This window comes from Pezoporus wallicus, unplaced genomic scaffold (genome assembly GCF_028554395.1).
Source record: "Pezoporus wallicus isolate ANWC-B61680 ecotype Strahan unplaced genomic scaffold, APGP_CSIRO_Pwel_v1 contig_3710, whole genome shotgun sequence".
NCBI lineage: Eukaryota > Metazoa > Chordata > Aves > Psittaciformes > Psittacidae > Pezoporus > Pezoporus wallicus.
In genome coordinates, this window is record NW_026640315.1 from 1552015 (window position 1) to 1570329 (window position 18315).

Here is an 18315-nt window from a genome sequence, read left to right on the forward strand (position 1 = left end):
GGGATTTTAGGTGCTAAGTCCGTTTGTAAACCTGCTGTTCAAACTGTTAAGATGTAGGTGTGTAGCTAGTAAGAAATGCCAAATGGCTGAAAATCACCACTGATTTTCAACAGGCATTAGAGCATGCTCTGCTTAGGGATTTATCAGTAAATCCTACTAAGCTACCCTCTAGGTAGTCAAGTAACTGTGCTGTTCTTCTGTGAGCCCTAACAGGAGATGTTTAACACCTCCCAGAGCTGGATTCTCCTAGGCTGACTGTATGTTTCTTACTGAGTAGCACTTAGCTGGTCCAGAGCAGCCTCATTCAAGTCAGCTCATTCCCTTAGTAAAGTCAAACCTATGTGTAATGGCTGATGAGAGTCGCTGCTCACCCATGGGAGTCCACAGAGCTCAGTCTGGCACTGCAAAAAGACTAATCAGAATAAATTATCACTTCAAGTGAGGAAGGATGTCAGGATTTGGCTCTTTACCACTGGTATCATTACTGACTTGGAACTTGGAATCTGCGTAGATGGAACTCACCACTGTGCTGACCACAAGACATTGGCATCTTGTCATTACAGCTCCTGGGCTTTGAGAGTATCATCTGCCTTGGAAAGGTTTATTCCTATTTCTTTGAACCTCCCAAGTGCTGTACTGAACTGAAGCTGACTGTAGCTTTCCTGGATGAGCTGTCATGAGAGTAAAAGGAGATACAGCACATTGCAAACCAGAGCTAATATTTAGACACTTTTTGTCTGAATATGAAATCAAATGTCAGAATCTGTGATTTTATGAGGAGGCTGTCTGAACATGGACATGTTGTCTGGGTATAAAGTGCTGTTTGTTAGTTCTGGAGCAAGCTAACTAATGAGCACTGACTTGGTACAGGAGTCGGAGAAACTTTTTAGAGGAGATCGAAAGGGACCTGACAGCCATTGCAATGAAAGAGTCCAAAGCTGCTTATCCAGAAATACTTCCTTCATAGCACATGATGTATCCTAAATATCTATAATATTTTTAGAGAGTGTTTTGATTTATCACCCAGCATACTGTATTATTATTTGATGCACTTAAGGTCCACTGCTTTGCATAAGACTATTTGAATACTGAGCACATATACGGACCTTTATAGCAATTAAGTCTGTGAATGCCATGACAGATGCCAAAATGTTTTTCTGTGTTTTGTGAAAGATGGGTAGAGTCATGAAATACCTTTCCTGACCTCACTGATTCCCTTTGGCAGGGTTAATCTTAGAACTCGGGGTATTACTCCTTTCCTATGCCTCTTAAAAAATTCACTTTTCCTGACCATGCTGCTCCTCCTAACAAAAGGGCAAAGAGAGAGCTCAACAGCCTTATGTGCAAGCTCCAATTCAGATCTCCATAGGCTCCTGGGACTATTTATCCTCAAATATTATGTCCTTAACTTGGCAGAAGAAATAAACCAGCCCAAAACATTTCTAAACTATACCTGGCAGGTTAGATTCCTTGCAGTGCTTCATCCCTTCTGCAGGTTGGAATTACTACTAATATACTTCAGAAATACTGTTCCATCATAGAGATAGATTACTTCTAGGCAGTGTTAATATTGTACACAAGAGCATAAGGATTGATAGTCCTTGTAATCTCTTATCTAAACATAGAAGAGCTGCATATGCTGCTCATAAAGCTCTGAAATTAATCATTATAGTGGCAGACAGGTAATTGGGAAGCAAGCTCCTACTTGAGCCAACCAAGAGAGGATAACAGCCTTTAACAGATTTTTGCAGAAATGATTCTCTGTCTCAGTTTTTAAACTTCAAAATCTAAGGTGAGTCACTGACAATCAATGTGTGAGCCCTTAGATAGGCAGCATGACTTTCAGAATTGAGAAAACCTTCCATTCCCCCCAACTTCAAAAAGCCTGAAGGTTATCATCACTTCAGGTGGAAAGACCTAGGAATGTAGGGTGCTGGAGTTTGATGTTGATTTCTTGGTACCGAACTGTGAGGAGAGTGGTTCAGAGCTGTGCATCCTGCTAAGCGATAAAGACCAGTTATGTCTGCATGGCTCTAAGAGTAGGATCAGGTTTTAATTAACATTTCTTAACTCCTTTGAAATGTTAAGGCTTAAAACAATTATATGGCGGCACAGCTCCATCATTTTTTTTTAATGCAAGTCTTGTAAAGGGGATCTTGAAGCATTTAAGAACAACTCTGTTTACACGTTCAGCCAGATCAGGATAGTCAGGAAGATTCAGTAATTAGAAAGTGTTTGTTACTAAAAGCTCCTCCATGTATTAAACATTAATAGAATGTTTTTAAGTATGAAATGAATTAGACCTAGCTAAACTGTTGTATGAATTAGCAGTATTAGCTCTCTGATTTTCAGATTAGTTACATTAATTTTAAATACTGCTTTCTGCCAGGAAGAGACTAGTAAATACATAATATTAAAGATTGACTGTGCCTCATTAAAACATTGAGCAAAGAATATACTGCTTTCATTAGTTTTATTTGGTTTTGGTAACTCATTGTAATCCACAACTTTCATTGAGTTTGCTGGGATTTATCCTCTTTTACAACCACACTAATAATTATTTTGTTCTGGTTTTTATTACTTCGTAATATGAATGAAAGGTGTTTCCATTGCTCAGAGAAGCACAGTTTAGTTCTGATAGAAATCTATATAGTTGGCAATGGTCCCACATATCTACACAATAGTATGCAAGTCCTCTCTGCCCCTCAGTGTGGTCAACCCCATCTGTGCTTTCCTACTTGTAGAACAACAGTTGTTTCCCTTATCGAGGCTCGGGGTTGGTTTGGGGTGTTTTTGTGTTGTGTTTATTCGGTTTGTTGGGTTTTCCTTACAAATTGTGATCAGGATCTTGGTCTTGCAAGGCGTTTGTGTGCAGGCAGATCTGTGCATCCATCCAGTGCCCGTGAAGTGTGAAATACAAACCGGTATTTGCCGTGTGTCATCGGAACGCTGCGGGCTTGGGTGGAGAGGGTTGGTTGTGTCTGTACGTTGAGTGTTGTGACCACAGCTTTTTGCATATAGGGTGAGCTGACGGTTCGCTTGGAAGCAGTGGAAAAGCAACAGAAGAAATGTTGCATTTTTACTTTTTGGTTTACATCTTGTGACAGTAAAGCTCTTATTTTAACAGACCGTGCGTTGCATCTTTGCTGCTGCACATTGCGTTTGCTCTCTGATGACTCACAGCAAGGCTACAAATCCTTTACTTTCTTCCTTGGTATTGTAGTATTTAAGAAAGTACAAACAAAACATCTCATGTGTGTTTGAAAATTATTTTAAGGCTGTTTGAACGAGTTACAAGGTTCTAAGCTATTGTACAATGTGTTAGAGTTTGTTATGGAGTTTCTTTGTAGATAAACAAAAACTCTAAAGACTTTGGAAATGGACTAAATCCCTTCTCTGCAGATGCTGTCCTCTTCCCTTTTCCATCTTCCTCTTCCCTTTTTCTTCTCCCCTCTTCCCTCTCCACTCTGTAATCACTGTCTATAACCTCAGCAGAAAACCCACTGAAGAGAATTTGTCTCTTTCTGGAAATATTTACATGCTATTCAACACAATAGAGTCCTGATTTTAACATAAGGTCTTCAGATGCCACCTTAGTGCCCGTCAATAAATAACCATCCCTGAAAAAATACCTTTGGACATGAACCTTGATTATAAACCAGCATCTGGGTCTGCGACAAAATATGCCTTTTATAGTTATTCAGTTCTAGTCCAGCATAAACTTCTTGATCTATTACAGAATAACCGCCTCCTACCATGAAAACAATTCAGCCTTTTCTGTCCAGAAATGTGCTTCTCTCTTCCAGGACACTGCAGGGAAGTTGGAGCGCTGAGGCAGTAGTTTCATGTTAATTTACTGCTTGGGATCTGAAACAAGAAAAATCAGATGAAATTAACATCAAATATCCTCTTCCTTTGGGTTCTGATTTAAGACGGCGCTTGGCTGGGGGAACTGGAAGGGGGCTTTGGTCTCTACATGTGTTTGGCTTGGCACAGGAAACTGCTGTGGTTTCACAGGGTGACTGTAGGAGCCGGCAGTTCCCCTTTACTTAGATTAGGGTCGTGGCTGTGACATTCTGCATTTGTCAAGGACTTAAGCACCTCTGGAGGTAACACATGCAGGCACCCTTGTACTTATATAGAGGATTTTACCCTTCTTTTTAAAATTACTGGTTAATTAGTCATAGTGCTGGTTTAATCACTTACTTTCCCCATCTGTTTTGGATGCTAAAAGCTGCTTGTGAATGCGTAGCCATCAAAACCATTAATACTTGTCAGACTTTAAAACTTGTGATCTCAAGCCAAGTAGGGTCTTTTTTTCTCTCTTTTAGAAGCCATATTCTTTATGAAAGAGGCCCTTGCATAAATTTTGGTTCTCTTGTGTACAAAATCACACATGATTACTTCAGCAATTAGATGCCAACATGGAGAGGGAGCAGCAAGGCACTCCTGGGAGAGACTTAGAGTGCAGTGCTTCACAAGATGGGGCTGTTAGAATAAGGTGAAGGCTGAGAGCTGTTAAATGCAGCAGGTGTGAACTACTGCACTGTAATTTGTAGGCTTGGGTGTCCTATTAGAATTACAAAATAGCCCCATGCAAATATTGTTTAAAGATGCAAGGGCAAATAATCAGACAAAAATGGGGCACACTTCAGCTAAGGATCACAAAGTCTTAAACAGAGATGAGGCATTGCATCAGAAAAGTAAAGAAGAAAACAAAAAAGGGCTGTTTTATGTTGATTCAAATCAAATATGAGTGCACCAAAATGTTTACTTCTAGTTTCTTTGTCAGACACTGTATTTGCCTGTCACAATCTCTGCAGAACTTCCCTATTCATTCTTCTCCTAGTGGCATCTCATTCCAGTGCAGCAGCAGCTGAAGTCCCTATAAAAACAGGGGTTTTATCATCCATGTTTTAGGAGCTTTTTCACAAGGATTAAACCATTATATAAATGACTAAGCAGAGGCACAGTATTGCAGTTTTGAAAGGGATGCTCTGGTTTTGACTAAATAGCTCTAATACTCACTGTGGTGAATTTATACTTGTATCTGATGCAGAATTCACTGGGGTCTGTGTTTATCCTTAGCCTCCAAAAATCAGACTGCTCCATTTCCCATTAAACTCTTAAACCTGTGGGCTAAGGACAGGCGAGCCATTGTCATTACATAAATGACCTGAAAAATTGAAGCCATCCCTTCTAAACCTTCACATGCTGATAGATCCAAGCACATTCTTATTGTTATAAACCCACTCAAATCCCAACGGATGGGCTCTCAGTAAAGAGTAGTTAGTGGTTTGTTTAAGAAAAGACAGTTGGTGAGAGCTTACTGTGAAAGAGGGGTTGGGATGAAGGCTGGGCCCACAAAGAGCTAAATCAACTTGCAGGTTGTGCAGCAGTGCCAAGCAAGCAGAGAAGCCTGGTGCGATCTAATGAGCTCAACAGCTGGTAGGTGTCAGTCTGCAGCAGTGCTATAAGAAAAGCTGATTTGATGTTTTCCCTCATGGGAGATTTGTATTTAAAACACATATTTGGATATTTATGTTCTCCAGAATGTTTCTCTAAAAAAAAGGTCAAACAAATGTGACTGAACAGTAGCATCATTTCTGAGTTTGGGGTTTTATTTGGCAAGTTACAGTGTTGGCAATTTGCAGGGTCTGTAAATAAACCAATATGTAACATTTTAATCTTTTAATTTACTTAGCATACGGTTCAACCATGAGAAATACTGGCATCTATGGCTCCTTTTTGGGTCAGAGAGTTTGAAGTGTGTTGTTTTATTTACCAAGTATATTATCATAGATCCAAAATGATCCTGGTCCTTAACTGAGGTTATATTACATTTTCTATGTAGGGAATGTACTATTCTGTATAGGGAATGTACAATTTACAGTATTTGTAAGGCCCCTGCTTTTATTCAGTGTTTATTTGGGCTAAAAATCTGTATTCTGAGAGCACTGGAAAATGAATCTTGGTTTAGCTGAAATTCGATGGCAACCCTCAATCAGTTAGGCTCCTTTAAAAAGGCATCTTTCTCTGAGCACTTATTTCGTATCTCTTTCTCTTATTACTGCTGTAATAAGCTTAGTAACATGCCCCAGATTAGATTTCTGTTGCTGTTATTTGGGGTTATTTCAATACGTTTACAAAACTGAGTCATCTCTTACAACGATATCACTAATTAAACGCAAGATGAGCAACTGCTTATGCAGCTTGGCAGGTACGACTGTAGAGTTACTCAAGCACATGTTACAGCATATGCATCCTCTAGGAACATCAGATGAATAGAGGTTGTGAAGCTATCCAAGAGTGAATGTCAAATTCCTCAGGCAAAAGCCTGACTGAATTCTGATGCCCATCTGAGAGTCTAAAAAGGTCTCCAAACATTAAATAGAAAAAGCAGTTTGCTATGAGGATTGATTTCATTATATCCCTCTGGCCCATTCAAGGGATACTGCTGCAGCCTGCTACTCTGGGGTGTTTTAACCTTTGGATCTGACAAAAGAATGTGAGCAAGAACTCGTACAAGACAATGTTGCCATGGGAAGCTGAATAAGCCTTTAAAATCACAGCTTTGCTCTACCCTGTGTCCCTGGCGCTCTGCATTTCTTCAGGCTCATATAACAGTGTACCTGGCAGGCTTTTATCTCCAAAACCTATCCAACAAGTTGCTGCCATTTTACTACTCTTCATCCTTCATCAGGCTGGCATTTTCTGATGGAGACCCAAGAACTAGATTTCTATAACAGGGACATAATTTCCCCACATAAAAAGTTTTTAAATTACATTTAAAACATGTTCAAAGGCATGAGGATTTAGTCAAGCGCAAGTAGGTGAAAGCAACAGTAGTCATGATGGCAACATCTCCAGACAAAAAATGTGATTACTAATTCCTCTCCTTCAAGAAATTATAACACACCTTAATTGCTGTTTTGGCTCCACAGGAGGGTTGGTAAATAAGGACATCCAAGGTTCTTCTCATTCTTCAGGTTTGGTGATTTCAGACTGCCTGAAGTCATCATTTTAACTTGCCAGTCAAAAGGCAAGAACAAATGGAAATAATTGATCATCTTCTAAAGTAAACCTTCTGAATTGGTTTCATTTGCTTCAAGCTTATGTAATCTTACCACTATTTCTGCAAGCATACTTCTTTTAGGGTTATTACAGCATTCGAATATGCTCGTAAATAACAGTTGTTGTTATTGCAGGTCTGAATCTACCTGTCAAAATAAACCAAAAATCTTGTGTAAGCCAAGATGTTAAAAAGATTTTCCTATAGCCAGAACTTTGAAAGTCTCTGTTCAGGAATCCACATGACTGAGGAAGTGGATTAAAAATATCATCGGCTCTTCCAGTTATCAAAATGATACCAAATTCTTCCTTGTGGATGCAGATGTGTCCACTGCACTCACTGCAACTCTGCTTTTCATTCGTTTTCCATTAAGCCCATTTTTTCTCAAGCGAGATTTCAAGGCACGAAAAGCCTTTTAAAGGAATGCAAAAGTTATGCTCAAGGTAATTGTTTTCTGCATTTTTGCATGGTCACTGCGGGACAGAAAGGCTCTCTTGAGTCTCTGCACTTGTATCACCGGCATTAGCTTAACACAACATGACTGATCTAATTAGACACGATGTGTCTCAGCAGCTGCACGCCAGCCTGGAAACTCAAATAGGCCTTTTCAGGTGACGGCAGCTTTGTATGTTCCTTCCACCCACAGCAGCTGATGAAAAACACATGTATTTTCAACCTTGAAGACCAGCAATGGGCACATCCACCGATCGCTAGTAGCCCAGCCCCTCATGAAGATCTTTTTCTAGGGGCACACAACAGCAGCAAGACTCACACCATGAGGGGAAGTTTCTTAATCAAGAACTCTGAGTCCTCCAAAGGGATCTGCATCCTGGTTACCGAGGGTGTCTTCTGCAGGCTGCAGTATCCCAGCTGCTAGAAACTGGAGCTTTGATTCTGTGGGGCTGCCTTTGAGATTTATGGGAGCAAGGTGTTTGACCTTCTGAACTGGAAGAAGCGGCTGAGAGTGCTCAAGATGGTTAATAGCATATCCAAGTGGTGGAGCTGTGCAAGAAAGGAGTCACCAGTGTGGAAGGCACCATCTAGCTAATTGAAACAGGTAGCTAGTGTCACACGTTGGCAGGATCTCTGCCAACACTCACTCCTCATGGAGCCATGCCATCTTCATGCTCAACAAGAGAGGGCATTTGTATGCCAACTTTTCCCTGATTGATTTGGCTGGGAATGAGTGAGGAGCTGACATCTCCGCTGCAGACAGGCAAAAAAAAAAGCTGGAAGGGGCTGATAATAAAATCCTCTTGGCACTCAAGGAGTGTAGCAGGTATTAGGACATAACAGAGCCTACACACTGTTCAGGGGTAGCAAGTTCACCCAGGTCCTGGTGGATTCATTTATAGGGAAAAATTGTCACTCTCTAGGAATAAGATCCTGCAAGCACGCCCTTAACACCCTATGATATGCCAACCATGTGAAGGAGCTGATGGTGAGTTAAAATTCCCTTGGACAGCCCTGTCAGGAGGTATTCAGCTTCCCACATCACTGGAAAGATGTGCGGAATCTAAAGACTATTCAGACCTCTCCCAAGACAGCTGAGTTACAGCTATTTCAGGCAAATAAGGAAGTCTCCCCCTAGGTATTTACTTTCAGCGCTGGGATTGGGGAAACACGGAAGAGAAAAGATGTGGATGAGAAAACACTGATTGAGAAGCATCGGGAATCTCTGCGGTGGTTGAAAGTATTCTTAGAAATGGCTTAGAAAAGAGACTACCATGTAGATTTTAATGCTGCACAGTTTGCGTCAGTCCTGGATCAAACAGTTGGCATCCTGACCAGCTTCCAAGAAAAAGTGAGATCATTCTGGTCATCTCTTTGCAAGGAAGAACAGGGCAGTACCCAGAGCTGCATGAATTGATCCCATGTGCTGCAAGTGGTGTGAGAGACCCCGGTACCATGAAAGTACTGCAAAATGAGAGCTGTTATAGTGCCTCTTTGTCAACTGCCCAACAACTCAAATGCTTTAAAAAGTCTTAAATAGTGTCTGCAGGGATATTCTGGTTGGATTTTTTTCCTGGAAGATAGTAGGTCAGACATGTAGGAAAATAGCACAGTGTTGTTGCCAGGTATTTTTTACTGTGGAAAGTAAAATTGTGCAGTTGTGAGGATCTAATCTGTAGGAAAGGGTAGGAATTCACGGAGAATTTATCTTGCTTCATCTGAACAGGTTTCCTCTTCATCCCTGTGAAATATACACATGCATATGTGTACACAAGCACATGTATATATATATATACCTCCTTAGATGGGGCTTGCCTCAGGGTTGTGTCGAACTGCACCAAAATGAAAGTCAGGGTAGGAGGTATTTTGAATGATTTAAAAAGACATTAAGAGTGCAAAGCACTGTAATTTCTGAGCATGATGCATTTGGGAAATGAGGGTTATTTTATCATGGCATAAGCAGTAGCTTTTTTTGTAACATCAGCTCACGTTTTCCCCCCTCTCCTTGTCTCTTCCTTAACTATGTTCTAATGAGACATTTAAAGGAAAAGGTGCTAGAACACGCCTTCATAAAAATCAGACTAAAGATTATAGCAATTGCCTGACCAGTGGGGAGAAGATATACCTGACAGAGGGAAGAGTTAATGCCCTGTATCAGATGCCTAATGAGAGGAAACTTCCCAGATCAAAGGGTCAACAAAGCACCATCTGATGGTGTGTATCAGTGAGGCAGCAGCACATCCCAGACTGCCGCATCCTGGATGGGAAACAGGGCAAAAACTGCTCTTGGTCTGATTTATGCATCAGGCAAATATATTTGTCTATTATTCAATTTGAAAATTAATTAGTATAAAATAGTGAAAGGATAACAAATAACTGAAAGAAATTAAACTGTATAAATAATTAATGGATTATAATCTCCCTTCGTTTCTTCATGCTGTCTGAGCTCTCTCTGGCTGTTAGTCCCATCCACCAGTTTCTGTTTTAAGCACCCTATCTCAACTCTGAAGGAGAACAACTTTGGTAGCCTTTAGCAAGACAGAAATTTGTTTTCAGTGATGAAATTGAGACACCAAACACTGTTTAAATGCTGGTTATCTGCTAGTAATAATGTGCCATGCTTTTCATCTTCAGCGCACTTCACAAGCATTTAATTGGTAATTATTTGTTTTGATATTCCTGGTTTCAGCAGCTCATAGTTTTCAGAGGTCCAACGAGACTACAGTTACTACTTGCCGCTTTAAGGTGAAAGTGTGTTGTTTCCAGTGGGGTTTCTCCTTTCTGAAAATAAGCTTGGCATTTCCTCCTTGGATTCTTGTGTTTGAGGTGCTGGACATAGCAGGGCTGTAAAAAGCCCAGGTACCCCACCATGGAGTACAGCGTGTGAAAGCACACTGGCTTCATGGTCACTTGCCTGGCAGTATTTTGCATGCTCCTATTTTAGCTGGGTGTAGGAAGTGTTTTCCACATGAGGGATGTGATAGATTCAGTATTTTGGCTGCCTGTGGTCCTTACTCCAGGTCAGAGTTCCTGCTGTTCCCATGCTGTGGCCATGTGTTAGCTACAAATCGTGAGCATGAGATGTTCTGGCAAAAAGGGCTATGAATTAATTGAATTGGGCACAGTTCTAGAAACACAGTTTTAATGAGCTGGAACAAAGTCGTACCAGGGCGGGATGGTTTGTAGTGAGTAGGAAAATGAATTTTATTCTCTCTGTGTTTATACTCACACGTTCAGAGGCTGTTTGCGGCTGAGCTCAGAAGGTGACTCGAGCACACCCTACTGCTTTCGAAGGCAGATGCAAAATGAATTAACTAAGTTAGCCTTTTCTTCCATTTTTGTGGTTACGTGAAGTGTTGATTAACCTCTTTTCCTTCTTGGATGATCTTCATTTACATATTTTCTTTTGCTTTCTAAGTATCAATCTGGTGTGTATGTAGACAGTGCAGAGCTGTATCTGCCTATTACCTGGTCTTTAAGTATGCTTACTGCCTGGTTTCCATGATTCTGCAGCCACAAAATAGCCCCTTTTACTCTGGGTTTGGAGGTGTAGTTTAAGCATGTTCGCATGTGTCCATAGAGCCCAATCCATGAAGGTTCACAGTTTTAATGAAAATGCATTCTGATTTTTACTGGTCAAGACTTGCCTTTGTAATGAAACCAGATAAGCGTGCTGGGGTTTAGGTTTGCATTGCTCTGGTGACCATGAATGTTCAATTACATAAAGACCCCTAATTAATTATAGCGAGGTCAGCCATTCACTTAACCTGTTAAACAACTGAAACACTTTTATGGGATGCATTTTTTGTTTATAACTGATTGTAGCTGAACGAACAAGAAAAGCAGCCGTTGTACAAACAGAACCTGGCTAATCTAATCATTAAATGACAGATAATTAACCATAAATATTGCTATTCTGTTATGTTGCAAGGATTTAAATCTGTTATTTTCCTACCTGTGTCGTTTCTAAGGGAGATTTCATTCCTAGTTAGACATTATACTTAGGAGGTCTATACCCACATACCCCTCACCCCAATACTTCATATGCCTCTGCTTATATATATATATATATATATATACACACTCATATATACTCAGAACCTCCACTGTCAACAAGTGGTAGTAGTTCCTGTTGCAACTATATATAGATAGACTGACGTATGTACACATTGGTCTGATTTTCCAGCTGCCACCTTACTAATTCTAAGCTTGGAACAACTTTGGCTGTAAAATATATTCTTATTTTCCACACTTCTCTAGTGTTTGCCATTTAATTCTGTCAGAGCAGCACTGCAGTGCCTACATAGCTTGATTCATTCTCTGCTCAAATCCTTGCTAGGTTTCCTCATCACTTGTTCCAACACTTGCATGTCCTCAAAGGTCTGAAATGGGATGCTTAAGAGCTTGACTTTGGCAGTACAACTCTGCCTAAACCTGGCTTAGGCACTTGTGATGAAGCTTGTGCAAAGGTAACCCCTTTCCTCAAAGCCTCTGATAACCAGGTGGTTCATTGACCATTTGAAGACATCATTATTTGGCTCTCTGTCTATGGAATTCCAGGGGAAGTATATAGAAGGCTGAGCTCAGGGCCCAGAAAACCCACAGCTTGATGTGATTTCAGGAGAGCTCACTTGGGGCACACAGGCCCTAGGACAGGAGGTGGCCTCATTCTGCTGTAGGAGGGTGGGAAAGCTAGCTATGTGCGTTGTGTGATAGGGAGCAAGTGAGGTTCAACCTTAGCAGGAGACCCCTAAGTGCAGCATTTGGAGTTTCCAGTTCAGTTCTGAAGTGTCAGTCAAAATGGGAGCTGGAATGAACGGTCTGGGAGAACAAGCCACCTTCTGGTACTGCCTCTGCAGCAAGCGGTGCTCAGTTTGCTCAATTTAGCATCAGGCAAGCATGGCTGAATTTAGCCCTGTATTCTGAGCTTTATTATTATCTGAGTATTACAGCTCAGCCTGCTAGCATGAGGCTAACTCACAAGGTTTTATTCAGATTTTTCTCTGGCTTCCTGCTCAGACAAAGCCCAAGGCAACTGGGATTTTCCGGACTGGAGAATGACTGTTGTCGCTAATAATAGCTTTAGTCAGCAACACATGTTTAGTGATGCCCATCAGTATTTGTACTTTCACAGATGCTAAGATTTTTGCATTTTCAGTGTCATTGTGTCCAGGAGCATGCTTTATCTCCATATAAAAATACATGTCAAATATCAATTTTTATACCTACATTTCCCAAGTGGAAAGCTGACATTCCTCTGTTCTATCAGGACATGTTACATTGCAAGCCATACCATTTCCTACTTTATACCATGAATCTTTGAAATATCCATCTCAGCTATGATTTACAAGGTATTTGTGTCATTTTCCTTTTATTTTTTTACAGAAGTGGGTAATATCTCATAGGGTATGTTGAATTCCATTATGTTTTGCAGCAATTCACCTGGTGTTCTGTCTCACTCACTTCTTTAACACTAGAAGGGATATATGATGAAACAATGTTGTTATTCTTTAGATGGTTCCTTGAAGTTTTCTTATGTTTCTACTTCTATATTGTGACCTCCTTATCATTTCCTGGGCAAGAGACTGGGATGTGACATGCATGGAGATGTTTTTAGGTGAAGAGGAAAAAATACATCAGAAAAGCAGGAAGCTAAGATGTAAGGGTCATGTTTATATGGAAAACTTTCAGGATTTGGGTAAAAAGCACAGAAATGTTGAAATTTGCATCACAATGTGGTCCAAACAGCAAAGAACAGTCTTGTCTGCAAACTAGAAAGAAAATCCCTGGCAATTACCTCAGGGGTGTGACTGGATGGAGGGAGCTGCCCTCCTCATTGTAATACTGTTTTATTACTGAGTAGGTGGGATCAAATCTGAATGGTAATGGTTTGGCATTTATGTATGTTAACGTTGTCAGGCTTCTTTTAAAGCATACCTATTAGTGTGTGCAGTTCAGATGTCCTCTATCCAGAAATGATAACAGCTCCTCCTCACATTCTGGATGAAAGAGGCTTGATGAAAATCCACCATGAAACTGTGCTTATTTTTGTAGACATAGGTTTTGCTTGAGTTTATTTCTGTCTTACCTCATGGTAAGAAGTAAAAACATGAGGAACCTTCTCTTCCTCGGGACTGACTGGGGCCAGGCTGATGACAGCATCATGCATCAAAACACTTGTCCCCTTTATCTGACTGAATCAGTTGGTCACAAAGAAGCATTTTGTTTCATGTGTTATGGCACAAACAGGCTCCTACAACCACTGAGCACAGACATTTTCTCTCGGTGAGCTCTGTTCTGGATTTTGAGGAACAGAGCGGTAGGTGCTGAACAGCTGCTGTGTAATAACCTGCCTCTGCGCTGCCTCGGCGTCTCCTCCTGAAATGGATGTTTGAACTCATTCTTATTTGTTAGACTTCACTAGTTTTACTCGTCACCTGAGAGCTGACTGCACAGGTCTTGCTTACAGCTGAGCAGAAGGTACCATGCTGGTCTGGGGGTTCTTCTGTTGCTCGCAGTCTTATTTTTGTGATTTTTATACCAATTTCAAGCAGCGTTAAGAACCTCTTGAAACAGGACATCAGTGCCCAAACTTTACTTGGATACTTACTCTCCCCTTCTACAGACTCTTCTGCTCCTGTGGGATGTTGTCTGTGATGCTTCTCCCTCATTTCTTGTCTCAACAAACCACTGCTTATAGCCTGGTCCTTCCCTTTTGGCAAGTTCGTATGTACCATCCTCCATGGAGTTGTTCCAAGGAGAGAAGAGTAGATACATCACCTCCCCTTTGAAAGAAAGAAGTTTAGGCAAAAATGCTTCCATTTCTGATACTTCCTCAGTTAAGTTTCCCACATCCCTTTTTCTTTATCTCCCACTCATGGTAACTTTTGGGTAGTGGTGCTATTCTTGTGTGACCGATTTGCATAAAGCCATAGAAAAATATCTTTGTTTAAACTCACTTTTAAAATCTTTTAGAACTTTTGTGTGTAATTTGGTAGATGAAAAACCACAGGGAGGTGCAGGATTCCTGTTTAAAATGTATCATGAGTCAGTGAGTACCCTGGCTTTTCACTTTTGACTTAGCAGCTTTGTGTAATGGAGGCTGAAACTACCAATAACTGTAAATACAACCCATTTTTATTGGCATAAGAGTGACATCTATTGTTCAATATTATATACATCTGTGCCACTCTTAGCAACTGCCTACAGGTATTGAACTGATCATTCTCAATTTCACAAGATGCAAGCATGCAAAGTCAAATTATTGATTCACAGAATTATGTACTAACACGTGTAGTAATGCCATTGGACAGCTATGAAATGAAATCTAATTCGTTTTGTCACAGCCTAATTTACCAACCAGCCTGGGCTGATGCACAGAGAGGTGCTTCTGATTCTGAGTGGCAGAAGATGTTGCTTTTATGAAACTCATATACAAGCAATGCAGCAATGCTGAATCTTCACACTGTGCACAGTCAGAGGCTGATTCTCCCACGAAAGAGAACCAGCCTCTGACTGATGCTCTTTCCTGGCAGCCCAATGCAAAGGCAGCCCAGAATCAATGCAGCCCATGGAAGCTCCTTTGCACTGACCCGCAGTGCAGCTTCAGAACGTCTGCCCCTCTGAAGTCCTCAAACCTAAGCAAGGGAACCCTGAGTATTCAGTTGCGGGCACAGTAGGCAAGTGGTGTGGGCAAGCAGTGACAAACATCATTGCTCAATTCACTTTTCACTGAGCACCTGCTGCAAGGCAGAACCACCAGCCAGTGCTGGGTCTGCCCTGGCCACCAAAGCTGAACTCAAAACCAGCCCCAGGGGTGTACAAGGGATGGAGCATGCCAGGTACTGGATCCAGGTATTTTCAGACCAGTTCTTGCACTGAAAAGAGAATTCCAAAGCATCAGGCTGGAGGAGTTGAAAGTGTTACTTTTCTTTAGTCCTTTCTTCTTGTCTTCTTTTGATTATCTCTTTCTACCTCTCTCTCCTTTTAATAGAGGATACAGAATTCATATAGGGGAGATTTTAATATAGCAGTAATGAAATACAGGGGCTATCTAGTGTGTCAGACACTGTGGCTGATTAGACTTTCTGATTTTTGGGCTAGCACTCAAGGGAACAGCAACTGTCTCTTTATTGCCTTGTCTATGAAAACAGCAGAAGGCTATGTATGCTCATTACTATTTTATGTGATTCTGAACATTAGAGCAGAAGTGGAGGGAGCAGAGCTATAGAAAGATATGTTTAATAATTTTAATGGAATACCGTGTTTAATTCTTATATAAGCAAGCTCTGGATAAGTCATTACTCTCAGTAAAAGTATTTGCTACGGGTAAATGAAGCAACATAGTTCCCTTTTTTTTAAGCCATAAGCTTTAATATATGGATGTAGAAATGTAGGAAGTGTAGGTAAAGCAAATACATTGCCTGTAGTCCATGCTGCGAAGATAGCACTGAAATATGTGCTAAATGTTCAGCTTACACTTAGAGTTCACTGGTGTACATAAATGCTCTCTTGAAAAGCCATAGCACATTCCTAAACTGAGGATATAAAGATGGGCTGTGTTGCCTAACCCGCCAGGCTTAACCATTAGAAGAAACAAGAGTAAGTCCTGACTTGTCCTCCATGGATCAGTACATAGATGGACTTTTCCAAGCCTTCATTCAACTGCAAAGCTTGCAGGGTGAAATATTAATATTAAAAGTCTTGGATTAATATCTACATCTCATTTTTTTTATTTATTGTTCTCCATAGTGATATAAACTTGCATCTAATTTCCTATGTTTAAGCCTCCCTTTTCAGATGCTTTCCACATAGTAGCACCCAGCTGCAAAATAACAGCAGCTGTGTTTCTAAGGGCCCATATTAAACTTCTGTGCTTTCCAAAGAGAGAGAAGAATAAACATTATAGGAACAAGTAACACAGATTTCATAAATAAACACATTCTGAAGGTCTCACTGTTCCTTCAGTCAAGAGGGAAAAGGAGCACGTATAATGAAAGCTCTGCGTATGTGCGGTGTCGTAGGAGCTGGAGATGCAGACATACACCAAACCCCACTGAGCTGTATTTCCTGAGATGAAATGTTCACAGAAGCAATGAAGGAAGTTGTCTGTTTCAAAAACGTACAGTTTCATAGGTGAAGAATTAAGAGATCTGGTGGTGGCTGTAAGAAACAAGTGAGATGCCGTGGGGCAGCAAGATGAGAGGTCAGCACCTCTATCGCAAGCTCACTGCCCAGAGATTCTCACTTCTCAGAGATTGTGTGTGAAAGTGTGTGCAGTGGTGATGGCAGCTGGTATCAGAGACTGGGGCTGGAGTTGGGGGGTGTGAGAGAGGAAACTCAGAGTGCAGGGATAAGGCACAACCCTGGGACTAAAGACAGGCACCTGCCAGCAAACACACAGCCAACCTGCAGGACCTACCAGCTGCGCTGATGGAGCCTCTGTGGTCCGTGTTTCTAATTTGCTAATTAAAATGAAAGCTCAGAGCAGTTGGTTCACCATGAAACCCTAGAAAATGCAGGGACAAGGAGATTTAGAGTAGCTGGGTGTGCACAGGGATAATGGTGTAACTCCAACAGCACCGGTTTGGATCCTGCTGAGTGTCAGTTCTTCCTGGGGAGGAACTTCTTTTCTTTGTCCCCCAAATTCTTTATGCAAGGTTATGCAAGTGCTCCCTTCTCCATAATTGTAGCTAGAGCTATCACAGGCACTGAAGCAACAGCACCTTGACCATGGTGCTCCCTGGCACAGGAGGAAGGTCCTTTGCCTTTAGCAGATCTGTGTGAAATTGCACTGTTTAATGGCAGAGCTCTTCCATACCCCGATCTTTCAGGAAAGCAATGCCCTAAGATAAGGGAGTACAGTTTGCTAATATATTTAAACATGCCCTGCTCCATGTGCCCATAGCTCTTTGGAGAATCTAGCCTATGTGAGAAGTCAGCTTTCCCGTGGCTTTTTCTAGCTTTAATGTCCTGGTATTTGCACCACGGATACCAGTGGGACCAGCAACTGGAGAACCTCATCCCCAGCACTGGCCACGAGCCCACTGATCCTGAAGGTATATGTGAAAGAGGGAGGGGTATTTTAGTTGTGTCCTGACACGTGGCAGAACTAATGGAAGTGCCAGGGCTCTTGAGGAAAGCCCCGCTGACTTGCGGCGCTCCAGTGACCCAGAGCAGCCATAACAAATCCTGGCCTCGCCAACCTCAGGAGAAACATTTCCTCTCCGTTTTCTTTTTATGGGCAAAACCCTGAGGTCTTTATTCAGTCTCTGTCCTGCACTTGTGTGCCAGAGCACCTCACTGTGACCGGAATTAAGTAAACGCTGACAGTCAGGCCCCATCCTGGCAGAGGCACCATTGCTTTTGGGTGGAGTTTCTTCAGATTCATCTCACTGCAGGGTTGCCCCTCTGGTTCAGCCAGGCATCCAAGGCAAGCATCCCCCTAAACCCCACCACCACCACGCTGGTGTGACCCCTTTGCAGCTTCAGTTCCCCCCTCCAGATACCTGGGGAGAGGCAATAGGGTTTGCAGCAGGCACTCTTGTAAAGCCGTAAGACTTTAAAAAGACCCGAGGGATGTAGGAGCCTGTGCCACACTGATGTTCAGAGGGCATCATGCAGTGAATTCCCCACACGTACCCTTGAAATCCCAGTCCTGTGTATTTACTGCCCCTGAACTTGCATCCCTTTAGATTGCAAAAGCAGAGAGTGAGTGATAGGTTCTGAAAAGTCAGCGTTAGCAACATGCAGGCAGCCCCCAATCTAAGTGGAGGGCAGTAATTTATTAT

The 18315-nt window shown here is 41.6% G+C and overlaps 1 pseudogene; it reads left to right on the plus strand.

Annotated features, from left to right (window-relative positions):
- The first annotated feature begins 7847 nt into the window (after positions 1-7847).
- On the plus strand, positions 7848-8942 carry LOC130604253 (kinesin-like protein KIF2A; annotated as a pseudogene).
- Positions 8943-18315: the final 9373 nt, after the last annotated feature.